Source organism: Calidris pugnax, unplaced genomic scaffold (assembly GCF_001431845.1).
Source record: "Calidris pugnax isolate Ruff unplaced genomic scaffold, ASM143184v1 scaffold30, whole genome shotgun sequence".
Taxonomy (NCBI): domain Eukaryota; kingdom Metazoa; phylum Chordata; class Aves; order Charadriiformes; family Scolopacidae; genus Calidris; species Calidris pugnax.
The window spans coordinates 3246409-3268668 of NW_015090776.1; the positions used below are offsets into that span (position 1 = coordinate 3246409).

The 22260-nt window shown below is 35.9% G+C and overlaps 1 long non-coding RNA gene across 1 annotated transcript in view; it reads left to right on the forward strand.

Moving 5' to 3' along the window:
* LOC106891554 overlaps positions 1–17309 on the forward strand; it is a 47994-nt gene extending 30685 nt beyond the window's left edge. Inside the window, exons 4-6 of the long non-coding RNA XR_001412717.1 lie at positions 8324–8408; positions 11033–11114; positions 12070–17309. This is a non-coding gene — a long non-coding RNA (uncharacterized LOC106891554). The remainder of the gene's footprint in view (positions 1–8323; positions 8409–11032; positions 11115–12069) is intronic.
* The last annotated feature ends 4951 nt before the right edge of the window (positions 17310–22260 follow it).

Genomic DNA, 22260 nt, shown 5'->3' on the forward strand with positions numbered 1-22260 from the left:
ATTTCCCTCTGATGATTTTTAGATCTCTGTACGTTGTGACATTCCCTTTAGCTTCTGGGTGTGAATGTCATATGTTCCCTCTGACTCAGCTACAGGAAAAAAATCATCCCATCTTTTAGACTTTGACTCCTAAGGAGGTGTGTTTCATTGAGCCAATGTGTGGTCTCAGCTTTGTTCACACATTTCCTTGCAATTATACAATCTGTGTATTTTGTTAATAGATTTCATTGGTTAGCAAGAGCACCAGCTGTAATAGAAGTAGTTCTCAAACCTATACAAGGAAAAATACTGCTGCCTAATTGTTAGCAGAGTAGAAGACTCAGGAAAGTCAGTGAATAACAGCAGAGTTATGAAGGCTTCCCATGAAATTACTTTATTGACTCGTGTCATTAGATTTTTTCTATGAAGGATTTCAGACAAAAATTGTATTGTGAAGCAAAACTCACAGCCTTCGCAGACGTTGAAAATATTTTCCAACACTGCTTTCTTATCTCAGTAAAATGACTTCCTTTTAAAATGACCTTTCCTTTTGGTCATTTTTCATTTCATTGAGTCATTATTAGGAGCCTGCTAGTTTTGCTACTGGAGTTCCTATTAAAACTAATGGTTTTATTTTTAATGAGTTAACTACAGGTATCTAAATTTTTTAGTGCATACACTATAGTAGAAGTTAACCTAAATCTGATCATCTCCCCACTCCTTGGCAGAGGAGCTCTGCAAATGCATGGATATTTTTCTGGCATTGGTCTGGGCAACAATTTTTAATTGTGTGTTTCTTACATTCCTGCTGTAGAATATTAAAAGATTTTTTACAATATACTGCATTTTGTGAGAGAAAGAGAGTAATAATTGAACTAAGAAACAACACATATATATTAGGAAAAAATCAAATTCATCACGGAAAAAAATGCAAGTATAGAAAAGACAGAATGTCTTTCATTACGTGAAATTAAGAGTAATCATATTTTTCATCATAAATCATTATTGTGTGACTTTTAAGAGACACTATGCTATTCATACTTGTCATTGACCCATAATAAAAGTGCCAGTAACCGCTGGATACTTGTCTTTGGGTTAATTTCGTCTTCTACAGAAAAAAAAATGCTTTGTTCCCTTTATTTTTTATTTATTCTTTTTTTTTTTTAATAGCAGTATAACTTTTTGTAATAGGACAGGGTAACTGCTTTTACCCATATTACCATTTATTGTAAATAAGATATTTGTCATCGTAATAGCCAGATCAGAATGTAATAACTCTCTATATCACTGTTAAAGACTGCTTTAATTAATTAGTAGAATTTTGTTGTGGTAGAGGAAAGAACTATAAATTTTCTTTTAAAAAATTTAAGTCCATATTCTTCTTCTTTTAAGTCTACCATATAATCGTATAGATGGTAAAGTTGTATGAACCAGTCATATAAAGTCAATCCAACGTAGCTTTTGCTCAGTATTTTGTTTCACGAAGGTAAGCACAGTAAAGAATTAACTTGTAAGGGATTTGGGTTATCATGGACTACTTCCAGTCCCCCAACAAAGTAATTTTACAATGAACCTAATTCCTCTTAGCTGTGTTGCACCGTAGTCTGCAGTGTAGGCAAGGCAGTGGAAATACGTGTCTTTGCAACCTGTGGAAAAAAAGCGGTGGTCACAATGGGGCATGTGGGGTGATAAGTGAACACTTGAAAGGAAAAAAACCCCATGAAATGTCATGGTATGTAGCAGTTCTATCTCATTAGTGGAAATAAATGCCGGTCAATCTTTATGAATGCCAGTGCAGTGGTGCACAATCTTATTTTGTTTACATGGAAATTGCTGAAGTATAATAAATATAGGATTGCATAGCTTGCATGGGGGGAATCACATATTGGAAGTAACTTCACTTTTTGAATTATCATTTTGGTTTCCATTAAAAAATAAAAATAAAAATATAAAATCCCCTCACACCTTAACTGTCCCAAAGAGGACTCACTTCAGGAAATACTGGAAGACAGTATTTCAGAAATAAAATGTGATCCCTGCGTCCAAGCAACTAGGAAATTCGAGTTCATATTAATTCTGCGAATGCTTCGGGCTCTGCAGCAGTAACTAGAAGTATCCACAATAAACACCACTTTTGGTATTCCATAATCATAGTTCTGGGAAGCTCAAATATAAGGCAACTCCCAAGTTTTGGGGTTTGCTTTTCTGGAGACCAAAACCATCAGCCATCTGAAGGCTTTGGTTGCTCTGTGGTACGTGGACTCTGTATCACATTACCAGTTTCAACTCACCAGTAAAAAGTCTGAAAGCTCTCAGGCTCCCTTCAGTGGACTCTGGATGATATTTAGCACTTTATGCAGACTCTCCTGCTTTTCTGGAAGGTTGTGTAATAGTTTTTCAGATCTTTGAGGTTCCCAGATTTGGAGACTGAAGCCTCTGTTTTTTGCATAGAAGAAAAAGGGTACCTCTTTGACGCTCTGGTCAATGCCAAAAAAAAAAATCAAGAGAGAAATATCATCGTCCATATGGCTCCAGGTTTTGTTTCCTATTTTCAAAAACGACCATCTGGCTGAGGAGAAGGGAAGAAATTCAGAAATATCTGTGTATGTCCATGGCTGATTCAACAACCTGGTGATTTCACAACTGCTGCATATTTATTACCAACACAGGCAGGCTGTGCTATCATGGCAGTCCAGATACGCAGCATAGTTTAATATTTCTAAAACTGTGGGAGTAATCTTTCATTTACAGTGCAGTGTGTCTTTTGGCCTAAAGGTATAGTAACCATGTCACTGTGAGATACGTAACAGTTCATCAGTGTGAATTTCACTTCTGCTGTCATTCAGATTTGCAGCAATGGGGAGACAATAATATTTTATCACAATGCTCTTTTTATTTTATTCCTTTCGGCAACGTAAAGTGCCAACTTGAACTGAATTACTAGATTAATAAATTATATTAATAAGACATGATATAGTAAAGCAGTCAATCACTTACCAGTCTGGAGGGAGCTTAAAACCAGAAGATTGCTTGCAGTTCTCAAATCGTATACTTCTCACTCAGAGAAGATCTCTCTCCTATTTTAGAGCCAGGCATAGATGCACATCCCAAGTAGGAAAAGGCACAACAAACTTAACGAACTCCTTAAGTCGTTACAACTGTTTTCATCAAGTTCAAAGGAGCTTGAAAGTCAATTTCTAGCTAGTTGCTACAAAAAGCTAACATCTAGTTCTGTTGCTCAGTTCTGAAATTATTCCATTCATTAGAGGAATAATGCAGCATCATACCTCATTATATCAAAGACAAATCACTTGTTCTATAAAAGAAAAAATTGTTTACAGAACTTCATACAATTTTTCATTGTTTTATCTCTCTATATAACATGAAATATATCGGTACAAAGCTATCTGTTTTCAGCTATACTTCCTGTTCTCCTTCTCTAAAATCAAGGCAAAAATACATGATTGAAAATTATAGTAATGTGTTGATATAGTGAAAAGTCAGTTACTTCAGAGGATATGTAGCACATCTTGTCATCTACTTTTCCTTCAGCTTAATATTGTACTGGTCAAGTAATCGATGCATGAAACTTGCCCAGCTCCTTAAAAATTATGAACCTCAGGAACTTTCAAATACTCATGCAGAAAAAAAAAAAAAAGAAAGAAAAAAAGTCTTTTGCCTCAAAATGATTTTACCCCAACTTAAATTGGAAGACTTTGTTCTGCCTTTTGGTATATACTTTATGGTAGTGACTTCAATGCCTTCCAATAAGTACATGTTCTACAATTGCTAGGAAGACCCTGGGTTCCTCAATTTTGTTGTTTGCTGGTCCTGGAAATAAATTGAAAGGCTTTGTGAAAAATCTAAGACCAGGGTAGAGTGCACTAACTGCAAAAAAATCCTGTAGTTTGTGCCACCATTTAAACTAAAAATAGGATTAAGGAAACCTAAAAGCTGTTTCTCACAGCTGCACTCAGCAAATTCTGATAGACTGGGACCAAAATAGAGACAATAACCAGGAGGTCCAATCTGAAGGTTTACATATATATTTGAATAACTATTTCTATCTGACAAGAATTTCACACCCATCTGATAAGGTTTCTCTCTGTTGAAAGTAATTTCTTAATGCTGAGTATTTTCTGTCACCTTTTCTTTATGTTTTTGAAGGACTTTTCAATGTAAGTACTTTCACTGTGCTACAAAATATTTGTAGTTTGCAGAGCTGGAAACCAAAGCCTTAATTACATTATATATATATTAAACTCACTTTGTATTGAGTGGTAATGTAGTGTGGGACATCTGTGATTTGCCATAAACTTAGGAAGAAACATTTTTGTCCTGGCCTTACTCCCCAGGGAACTCTCCTGACCTTGCTTGTCGACAGAAGGTTTGTAGCAAGATGCAAATGAATGTAAATTGTTAACGTTTTGCTGTGCAGCATCAGGCAGTCTAGTGGTCTTGTGTACATTGTAACACTCCGAAAAACCATAACACAAGCTATTATTTGCATTCTTTAATCTTAGATTCAGAATTTACTGCCTCCCGTCTGTGAAATACAGCTCCAGCTACTGTATATGGGAGAAACATGCCAGTGGTAATTAATGACATGCTGTTTAATAAAATAATGAAACTCAAGCCATAAAGCTGTGGTACATTTAGCTATCTTCAGGAATGTTTTTCATTCACAAATTATGTTTGGTAGAAAGAGGAAAATCCCCAATGGTTTACTGATGAAACTGAAACTGTGTCCTGCTGTAAGCAATTCAGTGTGCTGTAGTCTATGCCTTCCAGTTACACCACCTGATTGATTTCTTTTGTAATTGGGCATCAGGACTGCCATTTGCCTGAAGTGTAGTCCTTATTTAAAATACCCGAGTGGAAGATTTAAAACAGAGTTCTAGAAACTGTACTGAAATAACATGTAGTAGGAGGGGTTAAAATAAGTATCATTTATAATGGAACCATGGGTGCTGGCTCAGATCCACTCCTGCTATCAGCCCACGGAACAGCTTTACGTAAGCAGTTTACTTGTCTAGCACATTAAATTATTATCACTTTATTGAATACAGCTGGGAGGGGCAGGGCAGGGAGGGGGCGGGGAAGAGGGGGGAAAGACGCACTCGTTAATTAGGTTCAGGGCTCAGTGGAGCTCCATTAAAGCTTATTGCAAGAAAAAAAAATCAGCCAGATGCGTGCCAGCTTCTCAATATATAGAAATAAGAAGTCATCAGGATTTGGAAGAGCTTGTTTTAGATTGCAGCCTCTTACAATTAAGTCCTAAAGGAAATAGATTGAGTAGTCCTTGATTCTGGTGGGAGGAAACACATGTAAGTCTAGTGTGTGGGTCCATGGCTATTGGTGCTTGCATGTTGCCAGGAAACCATCCTCTGAATCTAATCTGTCACTCTCTTTTGAGATTTCATTTCTGACGCTGCTGTGTGTCACATCACTGTTGATATGCCTTTTTGTTCTGGGAAAACATGGTTTTCTTTCTGTCACCACTCTGCTGGCACTGCTAACCTCCGGATTCTTGTGGATCATGCTGACTTTCTAATATAACCTGTAATTTAATATACAGTCATATGTTTCTATAGATCTTTGTCAAAACGTTTACTAAATGAAAGGAAAAGTATTTTACTGACAATAGGACAGGTTTTAAATCCATTTCAAAAAGCTGCATTTCAATTCTATAGAATTGTGTTAATTTCATACCTCAAATACTTCAGAATTATTATAGATTTTTTTCTTTTTTTTTTTTTTTTCCTAGTATGGAGAATCATAATAAAAACCATTCATAAAACTTTTAGGGTATCTTCAGATAAAAGCACCAAAGCCAGAAATATTCAAAAAGCTCAGCATCCTACTATTGGTTAAAGTGGTGAAATCCCTTTGTTGGATTGAATCTTTTGTAACGAGTGGCAAAATCCCCACTGATTTCCAGGGTGACGTGGTTTCATCCTGCATGTTCAGATGAGCTCATGTTTAGGTTATAGAGCTCTTTGAAAATTTGTCTACTGGAATTGCAGTGACTGCTGCTGAGAGCGGAGCACTTTTAGAAGGCTAGTCCCTACCTAGGTGCCTAAATAAGAGTCTGATTTCTTTTGAAAACCTGGCTTCCCATGGGGAATCCTCATCACTTGACAGCCTGTTCTCATCTGAAATATTGATTTTGTATAAATGCCACATGGACAATCTTTAGGCTGTTATTATCAACAAAGCACCACTGAAGTAGGTGCTTTTAAAATATGTAGCAAGTAGAAGTGTAGAGTATATAATTTGATTTTGCTTTTTGCTCATCCTCATGCAGTCCTCTCATTCCGAATAAAAGAAGACCTCAGATTTTGCTCCTTACTTTAGGAAACTGATTAAATTGAAACAGAACTTTGTCTGAAATAGAACACCAGGATTAGGAACTGAAGTCATGGTATCTGAGAGTATATTTCCTCCTATGAAGCAAACTCATGTTAGGAAAACTCTTCCTTGCTTCCTGTACCTGATCTCTGTAACACAAAGCCCAGTCATTAAGTGTTTTTTTTCTTTATATAATGTCACACTTTTGTGAGATGGCAATTTTCTGAGAAATGAAAAAATATATGATTTTTTATGAAGCCGAAAAGATATTCTGACAGAAGAATATGATACTGCTCTGTGTAGTTACCCTTTATGGGCTTCATTTAATGCTTTTTTCCCCTGAGATGCACAAGGACTTTTTGATTTTTTCAGTTGCTCAGACATGTTTGGTAGAGCTATAATAAGCATTGCAATGAGATCCCTGGTGATTTATCATGGTTGGGATTCAGCTGTGCTCTCATTGTGTTGTCAAAGTTTTACAGACCCCCTTATGAGGCTGATTACTACCTGTCAAACCAGGACACCACCTTAGAAGAAAATTGTAGGAAGCCTGGCTAAATCTGTGGAGTTGTAATTTTTGTCAGGGTTTCATTCTTTTTGAGAAGCTGTTTTACCTTTCCTTCTATTAGCACATGAAATACTCTAGTTGAATGGGTTTGGTCTTTCAAATAGAAGTGTCTCTAACACAGTAGTATTGTAATTATTACTTTGTCTAACGTGAACATCAGTGGCAAAAAAAACCCACCCCAAGACCAATTGTAAGTTAAATTGTATATTGTAAGATTGTATTGTAAGGTGCCTAAGGCACCTTAGGCACCTAAGATTATATTGTAAGACCAATATAAGTTAAAATGAAATATTTAAGTAAATATTTATCATTTTTAAAAGTTAATTCTTTTGCTGAATTCTGCTTTTGAAAGGTATGTCATAAAGCCAGAATAAACATGTTGGTTAGCCTGAGTGATGCCAATTTACAATAATATGACTTGGAGCACAATTGTGGTCCTTGAGAATATGTCTTCACAGAAAAAATATGTGGGGAAAAATATTTTTTTCTTTTGCCTACAAAACATCCCTGACAGGAAGCTGAGCCACCAAAGAGCAATAGGAAGAGAAGTACAGGAATTCTTCTGAATACAAAGGGGAGGCAAGGGAAGACCTGCCTCATAGTTTTTGCTCCAAAGACTCTGGATATTTTGCATTAATGTAATTAGTGTTCGAGGAAGGAAGCGGTCCCATGCTCACCAGCAAGAAACAAGAGTTGTTCCCATAACTGTGCAAAAAGCCATGTCTTCTTTTTCATAAAATTAATTTTTGATATTGTGGAGCTTGAGTTTATTTTTAGTCTTTGACCAACTCAGTAGGGTTGATGATCACCTCTGCTGTAAGAGCAGTTCTCTCAGTGGAGAGATGTGAAAGGTGGTACAGGTCTTGTGGATGGATTTTAATACCTTTGGAGTAAAACTGAACAAGGAAACTGAACCGGGGTATCCCTTTGCATGGATTGGAAGTCACCATGGATGTAATACATAAAAAGACATAACTACATGGTATAAAGAGACTGAGCTCTAGTCTCAGAAGTAACATCTCAGTGGTGCAAGAGGTAAGTGGAAATGTGTCATTAAACTCTGTCCTTTGTGAATATGGGAAAGAGGTTAAGACTAGTTTACACTTTAGAAGTGAGAAATTCTGTTCACATGAATTTATCACCAGTTGCACCTCTGATTTCTCTTCAAGAGAGACTGTGCAGTGAAGGTGGGTTGTCTAAGCTCTGTATCAGGGTAGGTATTGCACACAGCATCCACAGGGAACCCTGGCTTTTTCTCATAATGTCCTATTATTATGGTGCTCATGACTCTTGTTTGCTTGTAGTGGCTCTGGAAAGTCTTCCTCTAGCTTCCTCAACAGGGCATATCAAAAGAAAAAGGGGCAAGGAAAGGAGGAACCTTAGACTTTCCACTAACACACAGTGTTTTTTGTTGTCTGGCTCTAGGTAGATACACTGCTCATCATGGAGACTGCCTCACAATACTGGGAACTTAAGCCCAAAATTTTTGCCAATTTATACTAAATATAAGGTGAGAAGCGGGCCAAGAATGGTTACAACAGCATTGAAGCTTGGGAAGACTTCACTGAGACGAAAAGCATCAGTGGCAGAGCTCTCACAGAATCAGATACAGTATAGAAAAAAAAAATCAGAAATGTTTTCACTGGTTTGGTGTGACAATTTTGAGGAAAAACCCAAGTATTAACAGTCCAAAATATACAGAAAGAGAAGCAGTGCAGCGTTGCACTTGAGGCAAATTGACCGAGGAAGGTGGAGGAGCCGGTTCTACCAAATGTGCTGAGAAGTCTTTCTTGTTAAATTGAATTTGGAGTATAACCCAGGTACAAAACAGTGTTAGCCAGAGTGCTCCAGATGGATATTATCCTGAGCCAACAGCTAACTATATCAATGCTTTTCATTTACTTTGGTACCACAGAATGAAATGGCAGCAAAATGTCCAACATATGATTCCTTTTATTACTATTGCTGCCATAAGTGACACTTTCCCAGGACTATCAACACTTAGTAATTAGTATTCGCCACCATCAGTACTGTTTTCACCTGTCAAATTGTGAGTCTCATTGATTAATTTGATATTTCAGCATTACAACAATCTCTGCTACCTGATTTAATCTATCCTCTTTTCTGTAGCTATTGCCTCATTCAGAAAAATTGAACCAGCATGGAAATAGCTAAAGTTTTTAATCACAGTAAAAATTAAAATAGTAATTTATAGAAGTAGAACCACCTACAGTAGATGTTATATTAATATAAATTCCTCAGTATGACAGAAAAAAATTACCAGGGGAGAAATCAAAAATGAATAAAAGTTTGATGTGCAAACATGGAAGAAATATCATCTGTTTTAATGCATGTTACTGTAAAGACTCCTGGATTTTTCACAGCTCTCTAAAATTTCTCTAAAAAAATCGTAATGTCATTTCCCTTTCTGTGATCCCAGGGGGCATAGCTAGCAGGTAATTATTTTTGATAGCTTTTTCTTTCCCACCCTAGAGCACTTTTGTGTTTACAATGAATATGTTTAACACTTCCTTATTCAACAGCCATTTATCTTACCTATAATTAGTAGTTAAATAAATGAAAAATACTGATCAGTTTTTTAATTGGAACTTTTCAAAGTACTCACAAGCTGCTGTATTATTCTCAATCCCTATTAGAAAAAAAAAAACCCAACCAAAACCCAAGTAAGACTAAAACATGTTCTGGACAAATAAAATCAAATCCTGACTGACAACTTTTGTATCTGTTCAAGCAGATATAATTTTAAAATTACTGGCATATGAAGTTTTCATCCCCCTTGGAAAAAAAAAAATTGATGTGTACTGAAAATGCTGACAAACCCCTTCGATAGTGTTGCCATCAGATGCTAATATAATTAAGTCCCAGAATAAGGTAGAGCATGTTAGTGATACAGCCTGTCAGTAATTTTGCAATGATTTATGATCTGCAACTAACAAGAGAGCACCAACAGGACAAGCAATATTGCACACATTTTAAAAGGAAACATTTTCTGCTCTACTTTTAAAGGGAAATATCATTAGGTTTTCTCGATGAGATCTCTTCAAAGATAGTTAGGTAGCTGCATGTACAAACAGGTGTCTGGTATAATTCTAAAAGACTGTAGGCAACTTGGTACTGCTTTTTTCAGTACAAGTATCTATGAATAGAAAAAAACTCAAAAGTGATGCTGTATAGAAACAACACAGAATTCCAAAGCTTTGTTTTTCAGGTGAAATGAGTGCTCAGGTGGAATGAGTAACATCACGTCCACAAAACCAGTAAACAGTGCAATACAAATCAAAACTGTCCACTTAGCTAAAATTAGCTGTCAGACAGCCCTATATAGTATGGTCTGCTAGTCGGCAGAAAACATGATTTATGATCTGTCAAGGAAAGATAGTAGTCATAATGAATAGCTAGAATCAAGGGTGCTCTTAAGAAAGACAACAATATTGTTTAAATACCTTATTATATTACATTGTCTGCAAGAAAACATACGAGAAAATAATGTAAAGACCAATTCAGGCAAACTTTAATATGCTCCTTGTTCCCCCCACCTCCCCTGCCCCACCCTTCCTACTATAGTTTGTCTCCTTCCACTAAATTCTGAAACATATTCCCATCTGCAGATGTAGGTCCCATTATACATTTCCAAATTGTCTCTGTTTATGTAGTATGTTTCTATACATATATATGTAGTTTCTCATTGTCAGAAAACCTATGGTGACCTGATACACTATTTAAATGAATGAAAATTTATTTTATTGAGAACATTTTCAGGATATACATTGGCCTGTAAAATGTGAAAATTAGCCTGTGAAAACAGCTGGCTCATGAGCTGCTACTTAAAAGAGCAGAGGACAGCCAACTAGCCAGTGAAAGACTAGCTGGAGAGCAGAGCTCTCCCTAATAAATGTTACAGCATTCAACACGGTGCAAGGAGCAAAGTGATGTAGGTTCCAGTGATATCTTACACTTTGTCTGATGGTATTCGTACAACAAAAAGAGGCATTTTAGAACAAACAAGGTGCTTTTTTCCTGTTGGGTTTTTTTTTTTTTATAATAGAAAAATGAAATTATAAGTTTTCTATGCTCATTGCAAAGTGCAACATATCAAATCTTGATGTCTTTCAGATAAGCCACAGAATACAATTTCTTCTAGACCAGAGCATTCCACAGTTCCAGGGACATTTTGATATGGATCCAGACAAAGCAGGTAAAACTTTGCTCTTGATTGCCACATCAGCTACTTTTGTTTGGCCCAGTTATAAATAATAACCCCAGCTCAATTTGGGCTTTTTAGCAAAACAGACCAGCTGTGATTTTGGTGACATAATTCTCTCATGTGCCACTTCAGATAAAAATTTTGCCCAATGGACAACCTACATCAGATACCTTTTTTAATAACAAAGCCACAGTGAGTTAATAGTTTCTTAATTCAGGATAACTTTACCATCAATCTATTTTTTTGCATCAAGTAACACAATCAATGGATGCACAACAATTTAATTGTTCTGGAAAATATTTTTCAATTCAGTTCCGAGATAGGCACTGCTGTTTACTGCACTGCTTCTCTTCTCCCTTTTAAATCTTTCTGCTCTTATATTACATTAATTCCAATAGTCCATTCACAGTTTTGATCAAACAGCGCTCATTCTTGCTCTTCCAATTACTTGAGAATAAGTAAAGGACAGGGGAGTGGAGATAATCTCTTCTATTAAGTAAGTTTTAAATTACCTTTCTTCTTTTGCCTCTTATTGTTGCCATAAAAAATTATACAAGCAGTGAAAACATTTTCTTCAGCTCTGTAATGTGCAAGTAGAAATTTTGGAGTAGTTACACTGCAATTACACTTTTTGACCAAAAAGCAGTTATATTAATGGGAATAAATAAAGTGTAGTTATGGTCTTGGTAATGTAACCTGGACTCCGATAGTTATTTTAAAAATTAAAATAGAAAATAGAAAATAAAAAAGGCATCTGCCATGTAAATATCATCCCAATTCTGTGAATTGGAGTTAATTACAAAAAAAAAAAAACCTAGCCCTTCCATGATGTAACTACACTGTACCTTATATAAAACTACCATGCAAATGAAATGAATGTATTACATTTAATTTAATGGCATTACACTTCAATGAGCGTCATAAAAAAAAATCTCATTCTTGCAAGGTCATGAATTTCCACTGTGAAGGGCAGCCTCCACCTTGGCAGCTTGCAGCCTGCGAGGTAAAATATTTGAGACATTTTGGTCGGTCGCCAAGGGGAGCTGCTGCGGAGATTGCCCGGTGGGCAGCATCCTGTGACCACCCGCACGGGTCAAGCACGCTCGAGGCAGAATGGTGGGTGTCCTTCAGAGAGCAAAGGCAAAGGGTCTGCACCCTCCACCCCAGTGGCCTCCGCTCAGATGAAGCTGCTGCATGGAGACCTCAGACTGCAGGAGGTGCCTTCTCTCAGCCTTTCTCCTGGGGCAGAGACAGGCAGGAGACTTGCAAAAGTTGTGTGCAGGTGGAGGACCTTCTGCAGCATCAGAGTAGCATCAGGCGTAGCATCAGGGAGTATGAGCAGAAGACAGACAGCTGGTTCCAAGCGCAGCCTGCACTGGACCCACAACCCACAGCCAAACAGTCAAAATCTCCCACACTGGCAGGCACAGAAGGAAAGGCCAGCAATGGACGAATGGAAGCTTGTAACTGCAAAGACCAGCAGGAAGAAAAGATTTCCCCTGAAGCCTAAGGCGCCTTTGCAGAAGTGCTCCACTGCTCTGCAGAGAGAAGAGGAAAGACCAACTGCATCAGGAGGGGTGCTGGAGCTGAGTGAGGCTCTCCATCTCCTCCCCGAATAACAGCACAACCAAGAAAAGGCGATGGGTGATAGCAGTAGACGACTCTCTTCTGAGAGGTACAGAGGCACCCGTTTGCCAGCGTGATGCACTCTCTAGGGATGTGCACTTTTATCAGGGGTTTATCAGCACTTTCATTCCTGTTTATCAGCGGCTCATATCGGGGATGTCACTGAGAGATTACCCACCACAGTGGTTTTACTTTCAGAAGGATTAGTTTCATAAAATTGTGTTAAGTGTCTTAGGTAGGACCATAAATCAGAGTTATTAACTTTTCTGAGACCTAAATTTTCTTTTTGTAAATGATTTCTAGATTTCAGTCTATGCAGCTAACTAGTAAATTTTCTGTGATTGTTTCTGTAACAGTGGAGAAGCTTTCAGCAATGATCTAAAAAATTGTAGGTATTTGTTTAGTGGCTGTGAAAAAAGCAGAAAATGCCATCTGTCTGTGTTTAGAATTAGGGAGACTTGCAAGAAAACCCTGTGCCTGCAATATAAGAGTGGTTCATTATAAAACTTTCTGGGAATCCGTATTTGTTACAACAAACTCTCTTCATTCAGATAGTTTTCCTCCTTGGTAGACCTTATAAGCAGAATAGAGAATTTTAGAGAGCTATGAAGAGTCAGTGAACAAAGATATTTCAATTCTCTGGTTGCCATCATGGTACCTCATGAATATATGCTATCATACAGATTATAAACTCAGTGTAGGAGTGCCTGAGCCATGTCAGTCCTTTTTGCTTGAGCTCTGGCCTGTTAGTAAAGAATGCTCTTTTTTTCACCTGAGACACATATGTAGATGCTACATGTAACGTGCATTTGAGATGATCAGAGTAAGAGACAAGAAATGGGATCTAAGGATGCTCCATTTAAGAGATGTGTCCTTTGCCACATGGCTGCTGAGATCAGTACTTAAGGCTTTTGTTGAATTCCATATTTTGTCTATAATTGCTTGTAGCTTGTGGCGACAGAGCGTGCTGGAAGATACCCTAGCTATGAATATCTATGGGATGATTAAAAAAAATTAATATAACACTAGAAATATGTAATACAGGATTTCTTAACATGTTCAGTTTTGTCTTTTACGTATTTGTCTTAAGCGATTTAGTACATCCCCATGACAAATTTGCCTGGTTTTGTTTTTGTTTTATTATACAATTTTTATTAGCTATTGTACTGTGTTCATAAACTCTACTCCTAGGCAGAAGGAGACACAGTAAAACTGTCATATTCAATTGAAATATCACACTGTGGTGTACCACAACTATACATGAAAGTGTATCCAAAATGTTGCATGTTTGAGAAGGTCGGGTTAGCAAAATAACAATTCGGGAACAGATTTTGTATTGGTGGACCTAATATAGCAATGACTGTCAAAACAAGAATTTAATAAAAGAAAAAGGTTTTGGAATAAGCCTTATTAACTGAGTAAAAGTGTGAATATTTCAGTTATTATGTTCAAAAGCATATGATATTATGCTAGTTTCTTCTTAGCTGATTGTTTTCCTAGCTGGTTTGGGAAAAAAAAAAAAAGAGGAAAATTAATAAGCTCTTTCTAATTGTCTTGTGACCCCTGTTTGTTTTTTTCATAAAGATCCCTTTTCTGCAGTAAGACTCAATCATTGCTTTCCTGTAGTAGTTCAGAGAGTTTTTGACATCTTTTTGGAATCAGGTAGGAAGCGTGGTGACACCATAACCAGAAAATTCTATGAGTACAAAAATGTTATTCCAGGTTTTCAAATGAAGACTGGAGTTCAAGGACATGTCTCAGCTTAACATCAGTTTAGAAGAACACCTGTGACCAGATTTTTTTTTTCATATTTTTGAGAAACACTATGTTTTATATTTTACTAGAAAAATCATTAAGCTTCACATAAACCTAGGTGGATTTCTTCTGTTACAGGAATGTCTGCTGTTTATTTATTTTTATTTAGCTTGTCTCTTAGCTGCTGTTGCTGGCTTGTTTTCTTCCCTTTCTTGTTTTGCTTTTTTATTTTTGAGATTTCTCCTTTCTGATTCTGTGTTTTGAAATATGTAGGTCTTTGATAGCTTTTTTCAAGATAAAACTAATTTTGACTTAAAACTCGCTATATGAAGATATGATGTTAAAATCTCCTTCATTGTTAACTTATCTGAAATGTTTTGATTATTTTGTATAGTTACTCTGATACTAGGACTGAAATTTAAGAGAGTTAATATTAAGATAATTTTGTTAAGAGGTGTGCACCTCAGTTCATTTTAGTCTTCAGATACTTTGATTTTTAAACAGACTGATAAGAATGATCGAAGTTAAAGAATGTATAGTTACTGAACAACAAATACATGTGAAATCTCTTCAGAGTTTTTCATTGTGTTTCAAAATATAAAGTTTATTTGCAAGTCTTTGAAAATAACCAATATAATACGACTTCTGTCCTGTTTCTCTTCCTCTTTTCCCCCAAAAGACATAAAGCAAACTATATGTAGCTATTTCCAAGCTATTATTATGTTAAGAAATGAAGTTGTGGTTTAATGGAGTTTTCTTTCCAAGGTAGGAAAATGAAAACTAAATGAAAGAAAACTGGAATAGAATGGAAGAAATGCTGATGAAACAGCTTACATTTCATTCCAGAAACTGTAGAATGGACATTCTTCAAGCATGGACATTAATGCTTCAGATCTCTCGATTTAGACAAGTTTGGACAGTAGTAACTCAAAATATCCAGCCAGTCTCTTACAAAAATATTGTATTATGACTGGACTGGCCTTTAGTGAAAGTGAAAAATGGACATTAACATGGGATAGGAAAAAGCTAAATGAACTATCTTATCTTCAGATGCAGTGAAGCATTGAAATGTAATCTGTACTTTTCATTTTGAGTAGACAGGATTATCTCAGTCTAACATGTAAATTCAATTGGTGCCTGGCAGATTCCCTGTTCTTTGTTCCACATCACCATGTCAAATCCAGATAAATTAATGTCTTAGTGTTGGCTTGCGTTAGCAGAAACAGAAAAGAGAAAAATTAAAATCTTTATAATAAAAATTTATAGCAAAAATTCTCTTTAGTTGTTTGAAATCTATTATTTATTTACTATTTATTATTTACTATTTATTATTATTTATTTATTTATCTACAATCTATTTACAAGACTGGTATTAGCCTTCGTTATCCTTCAGTCACATATTGACAGGATAGAGAACTGGACAGAGAGGAACTTCATGAAGTTCAGCAAAGGAAAATGCAAAGTCCTGCACCTGAGGACAAATAACACCAGGCACCAGTACAACATGATGCCTGACCAGCTGGAAAGCAGCTTTGCCAAAATGGACCTTGGGGTCTTGGTGGGCAACAAGCTGACCAGCAACGTACCCTCACAGCAAGAAAGACCAACAGTTTCTGGGCATACTTGGCAGAATGTTGCTAGCAAGTCGAGGGAGGTGATCCTTCCCCTCCACTCAGCACTTGTGAGGCTGTATCTGGAATTCTGTGATCACTGGTACGAGAAAGATATGGAATTATGGAATGAGTCCAGCATAAGATCACAAAGATGATGGGGAGGGAATGTAGAAAAATGAGCAAGACTCTTCTCAGCGGTGTCCACTCATAGGACAAGAAGGAATGAGAACAAAGTAAATGCAAAAACCTAAATCTAAACACACTTGTTTAAGCTTTCTTCGTTACTGTTAAATGCTTTTTATGATGGAATGTCAACTTTCTTCCTGTAGCACTTTTTTCCTCATATTTATTCAGTTTTTATTTTATTTCAATCTTTTTAAAATTATGGATATTTTGCCCTCGTTTCATTTAACAGTTCCCAAAATGATGGGAGTAAGAGGCTGGTATATTGCTTCATATGCATTTTGTTCACTTAGAATTGCAAATACAATTTCCCAGCCTCCCACAATATGTGTCTGCTACAGTGACGTATTTCATTATAGTATTTCATAGAACACATTTGTTGTTGCCTACTGCTTGTTTGGATTTTTTATGTCTGTTCGTCTCATATTCAAGGGAATCTGAACCACCTTGAAAATGTACTTTTTTTTTTCTTAAACACAGCATGTGTCTTCTTCCCTCTTTTATATTCAATTATTTCTATTTTTACAAAATATTTTGTTTATCAGTTTATTTAAAGATTTTGGTTGCTAGCCAATGAATTTTAGCCCATGGAAGCAACAGAAAAACTATGAAACTTGAAGAACTGGGTCAGTTTATATTTACTTTGTCACTCCAATTCTTACAGAGTAGATCAAAGTCTTAAATTTACGTCCTTCCTAGCAAAATTTGAAGTTCTCTCTCCTTTCTGTATTCTCTCTGTATATATGTAAGCATATATATGTTGTTGTTGTTGCTTAAGAAACAATCTTGTAGTGTTACACATAGTCATTGATATAGTTACACGATGTCATTGATTGTAATCATATATCCACAACAATTTTTCCCTGAAATCTTCTGGAACAATTAAAGAAAATTCAAATAGAAAGTTAACCTATTTGCTAATGAATTTTAAAACACTCTTAATGCAGACACTATATTAACAACACTATGGTTAAAGGAATGTGTGGGCTGGTTCTGAAGGGTCTGGAAGCACTGCAGTGTAATAAATACCAAAAATAATGAAACTTGCTTTTCTACATTCTAAATTCTACCCACTCAACAAAAGAGGAACTTTTGTTTGTTTGTTTGTTTGTTTGTTTTTGAAGCCAGGTCTCAAACCCAAATCGGTATTTTCCTATTCATGCAACTTTATCAGTATGTGCCCTCACGAGCTGTTCATGTTCAAGGAAAGGTCATGCAAAAGCTTGAAACCTAAAGGGTTAAAAGGCCCTTTGAAGAGTAGTTGGAAAATGCTTTGTGTGTCTTGCAAATGGATGAAACTAATTTGCTCTCCTAATCTGTAAAATTAATAAAGTTCGTGTAGTGTTTCCAGTAAAAAATGTTGGAAGGTGACTATTGGCATTACCCTAGCTGAGTAAAACAAGCTTCAGTAAACTTAGCACATTCTCAAGAAAAAAAAGGCAGTACTAAATACTGTCTTCAGTGATGATCCACAGAGTAACTTTCTCTCACCCCTTTGTTCTGTAAAGTTTCATGTAAAAGCTGCATTTATAATGCAGGGGTTTTTAGCCTTCATAATAAGAATTTATAAAAATATCCTATTGGTCCAATAAGTGTCATAGCAACCTACTATAATATTTAAACACATTGGACAAATCTGATAAATGTTTCCCTCTGCAATCCACTGAACTCCAACACATACGCTTGCATACAGTATTTCACACATTTGATTTGCTCTGCTCATAGCTTTTATGACATCTCTTTCCTCAGTGTTTGACTACTGCAGTATTTTTTCTTAAAACATAGCATAGCTGTGAAAGAACTTTCCCAGAATATTAACACTCAATTAACTTCCATGACAAATTTTCCTTTTTGGGGGCCTTTTTTTTAAGTGATAAAATGCAGGTGATATTAATATGACCTGTTCTTCCTCAGAAACCAAAACTGGAAGAACAAGTGGTATTTTACCATGCACCATTTCAACTATCTTAACAAGATATTATTCAAAGAAAAATAAAAAACCAACATACTAAGGAATCCCTTATCCTCAAAGTATGGAATCACAATGTCCTTTATTGTCCTTATAGACAGTGAAATATTAATTTCTAGCCTTGACTGTTTATTACTTCATTGGATTGAGCTGCTGAAATCTGGCCCTGCAAGATTTCCTTCACCTATATCTCAACTCAGAGACTACAACTGCAACTACGTTGCAGTTTCTAAAGTTCAGGATTCAGGTCTGAGTCTTACCTGTGCTACTTCTTACTGTGTTACTCCTTCTGAGGACAAGATACAATTTTTCACTAAATCCATTCCTTCATTTCTTAGGTTTCTTGTGCTGGTTTAGTTTTGGGTGGATTTCTTTTGTTGCTGTTGTTTGGTTTGGTTTTTGGAAGGAAACTCAGATACTCAGGTAGAATTTCAGTTCTTCTGCACACCGTGCTTTGACCAGGATTGAAGAAGAGGATTTGAATTTGCCTTTTCTGGACAACCAGAAACCAGTTTCCCCCCTGATTTTCTGCCGTTCTGGTGAAAAACATGCAATAAATCAGTAGCTAGCAATAAAGTAAACTCATCATGTAATTTGGGCAGCCTCGCATACGTTCTGCCTACCAATCCATCTCTTGCAGAGCTGCTTACGCCATTTAAGACTTTCCAACAGCCTCAAACACACATGGCAGTTTAAAAGATATGCCAGATAAATAATTCAATATTTCCCCTCTGAACCAGCCCATATGTTAAAGTGGCCTGAGGTACAGGACAGAGAATATTTGTTTTTTTCATGATAACAAGATTAAGATCTGATGTTTTTGCAAATCATTTGCAAGACCATATGGAACCCCAGATCCCCAGAATGGTAAATGGTTAACTTAGCAGCAAGGTATAAAATTTTCCCCTTTTATCCTGGAACACGGTGAGTTATAACAGCTCGTCATCTCTTAAGTCTGATTTTCAGACATTCTCATCAGTAAACCATTTCCTAAGTAGTCATGCCACAGCATATGTAGCATATGGAGATAACATAATGTCTGGTTATGGTTTATGAGTTTACTTGGCATAGCTAAAGATGATCTGAAAACTTAATAATGCATCTCTCCAAAAAGGAACTGATCAAATCTTCAAGTGTGTGCTACTACAAGAAAAACCTTTAGAACATAGAGGATAATGTAACAGAAATAACTTCTGTCATATACCAGATCAATATTTCAATTCCTGTGGAATGAAGAGAGGTGGTGTTTTGCTTTTTGTGTGTGTGTTTTTTTTTTCCCCCTACAGGCTAAATTTTATTGTATATACCCCCAAATTAACCCTCTATTTGCATTGCGTATGCAGAATACATTCAATCTCTATTTCTTCTGACTATAATTAATAACGCTTCAAGGTGAAAGTATATTGTGCCATCAATTTTAACAAGACTATACACTTAAAATGGAACCCAGTTTTAAGAACAATAAAAAATGCCATTTGTTTTCAAGTTTATTTCTTATTTTGTTTGAGATGTATTAGAAAGATTATTATGAAATAAAGTGAGTTTTAGCAGAAAGGTTATATTATAGAATAAAAGAAATATAGGACACTTCCTCAATATTAATGCATTGTGCTTCATATTTCAATCTGATTTAATTTTCTATAGATACTACAGAAGCTCAAGTGAGATGGTAAATTCAATTAAATTAAGATTAATATCATAGTCAGTTGTGTACTTACTTAAAAATTGCTCAGGAGTGTTGAATACACACATTTGCATTGGAAAGTCACACAGATATGGGCAGAAACACAGCCATTAAATGCAAAACAAAAGAGGTTGTTCTCTTCAATAAGTTTTGGATGTCACAAAGTTAAAACTTACAAATAAAACTGTTTCTGAACTGTTAAAAATAAGAGAAAAAATATGTTGATCTTTTCCATTATAGCAGGACCTCTCCTTTGACCTCTATGAGAAGTGACCTTCATGCTCTTTAACAGACCATGACTTCCAGCTGCAAGCAATAGTGGAAAAATGTAGTCTTTGAGGAGCCCAACCTACCCATAGGTGAGAGTTCACTGACACTAGTGAGCTCTGAGAATTTAATCTGGGGTTTTAAGAGATTTTTTAATAGGTTTTACTAAAACTGATCTCAGTTAAAGGAACTGGTTTCTTCTTCTACCTGTCATCTGTTTAAAAAAAAAAAAAAAAAGTTAAAAAAACCACAGCAGCAAACATACATATTTTGTCAATGACAAGCTTAAGTTTCCCACAGAACAACCAAAGTAATTTGTCCAAATTTTGTGTTCCTCTATATTTAAGAGCTCCATATATTGTATCTTCTGAAAAACCACGGCTCCTTAAAAAAATCAATATATAAGGCAGATATTTGCTTCAGTGAAGTAAGATCATAAAATGGCCTTAAATGCTTATTTCAGAAACTCAGTTGTGTCTATTTCTGAATGTTGAAGCTTTCTGTTGCTTTAGCAGTTTTAAAGTAACAAACCAACCCCTATTATTTATGGTCAGAACCAAATTACATTAACAGTTCATAAATGTATGACTTCCTGCCAGCTGTAATACTTTGCAATCTGACAGAAGGAATTGTTATTTTTGTTTATTTTTTGTTCTGTTTATTTTCTAAACAATCTTCAGGAGAATATTTTTGTCTGTTTTAATAGAATACACAAGCTATCATTTAAAAGAAAATTCTCATTCAGATTTTTACTTTGATAGCTCTTGATGTCTATAATATATTTGTCTGAAATAAACATGAATTGTGGTTTTCCCTTTAAATATAAATAATACTAATTTAGAAAGTGGTTTTGTGTAACTGGATCAGTCTTACGTGGCAAGAATATGTCTCATGAGAAGATACTTATATAACAAGCTATTGAAGAACAGCTTTATAATTACACATGATTTTTATTAAATGTCGTCCCAAAATCACCTCTATGGTAAGCCCCGGTGTTCTAAAGTAATTTTGCTCCTAGTCAGGTTGTCCTAAAAGGGGGCGTCTTTCTAGGAAAGCTCTGGAGAAAAGTAGAAGTAATACAAGAAAGAGGAGTAGGAAAGAAAAAAGACCCCAATTTCTATTCCATGGAGAGCCCCAGCGTCCTCTCCTTTACCATCCATCTCAGCCCCACTCATCACATTGCCTTCCAAATCCATACTAACTGGAAGATGAATATCTTGCCATCACACTTTTAGCCCACTTGGTCCCTGCTGTAACATTTAATTTTATCTACACTGTTAAGAAGCCTTAAGCTGTCCACGGAACTGTTAGATATGGGTTTAATCCCTATTGAGTCCAGTAGCTTTAAGCACTACCCTTCATCGTAGAAATCTGAGATATATTTCTGTCAAAAAGAAAGGCAGCATAGTAATGTGTATGCGATGGCCTCAGAGGTTTTATGGATTTTATTTTTTTAAATGTGTTCACATTTGTTTTCTTTTTCCAGCTAATTAGATAAAAGAAGAGTATTTGAAGGGGAAAACCCTTCAACATATTCTTCAAAAGGCATTTTATCACAGAATAACATAGCTTAGCTGCTTCTAAAACCGCATGTTGTGGAGCTCTCTTGAAGTAGTCCATAGTCTGAGAAGAAAAGCACAAATACCAGGAGGTTTTTCGAATTTACTATCGTATGCATTATACAAAAATGTATCTAAAGATTCCGAAGGATCAGAAAAATCACATCAGAGTGGCATTTCCATCCAAATCATAAATAATATCCATTCTCAGTAGAAACAGATCAAATTACTGAATTTCAATAAATGAAATCAGTGATTTGTATCAGCTGAAGACAAGGTCAATTTTATTATGTTCATGGAGGTTAAGAAAACATCTTTTTCAATAATACTCTCTGGGAAGTTTTGCTAGTAAAACCATTGCCAGAATATATATCATTCGTATGTTACGCAATCTTCTACATTTGTTTCAGTCTCTGCTATATAAAAGAAACAATGGAATGGCAAAACCTTATTAGTCCTTTGAACTATTGACATGTGCTTT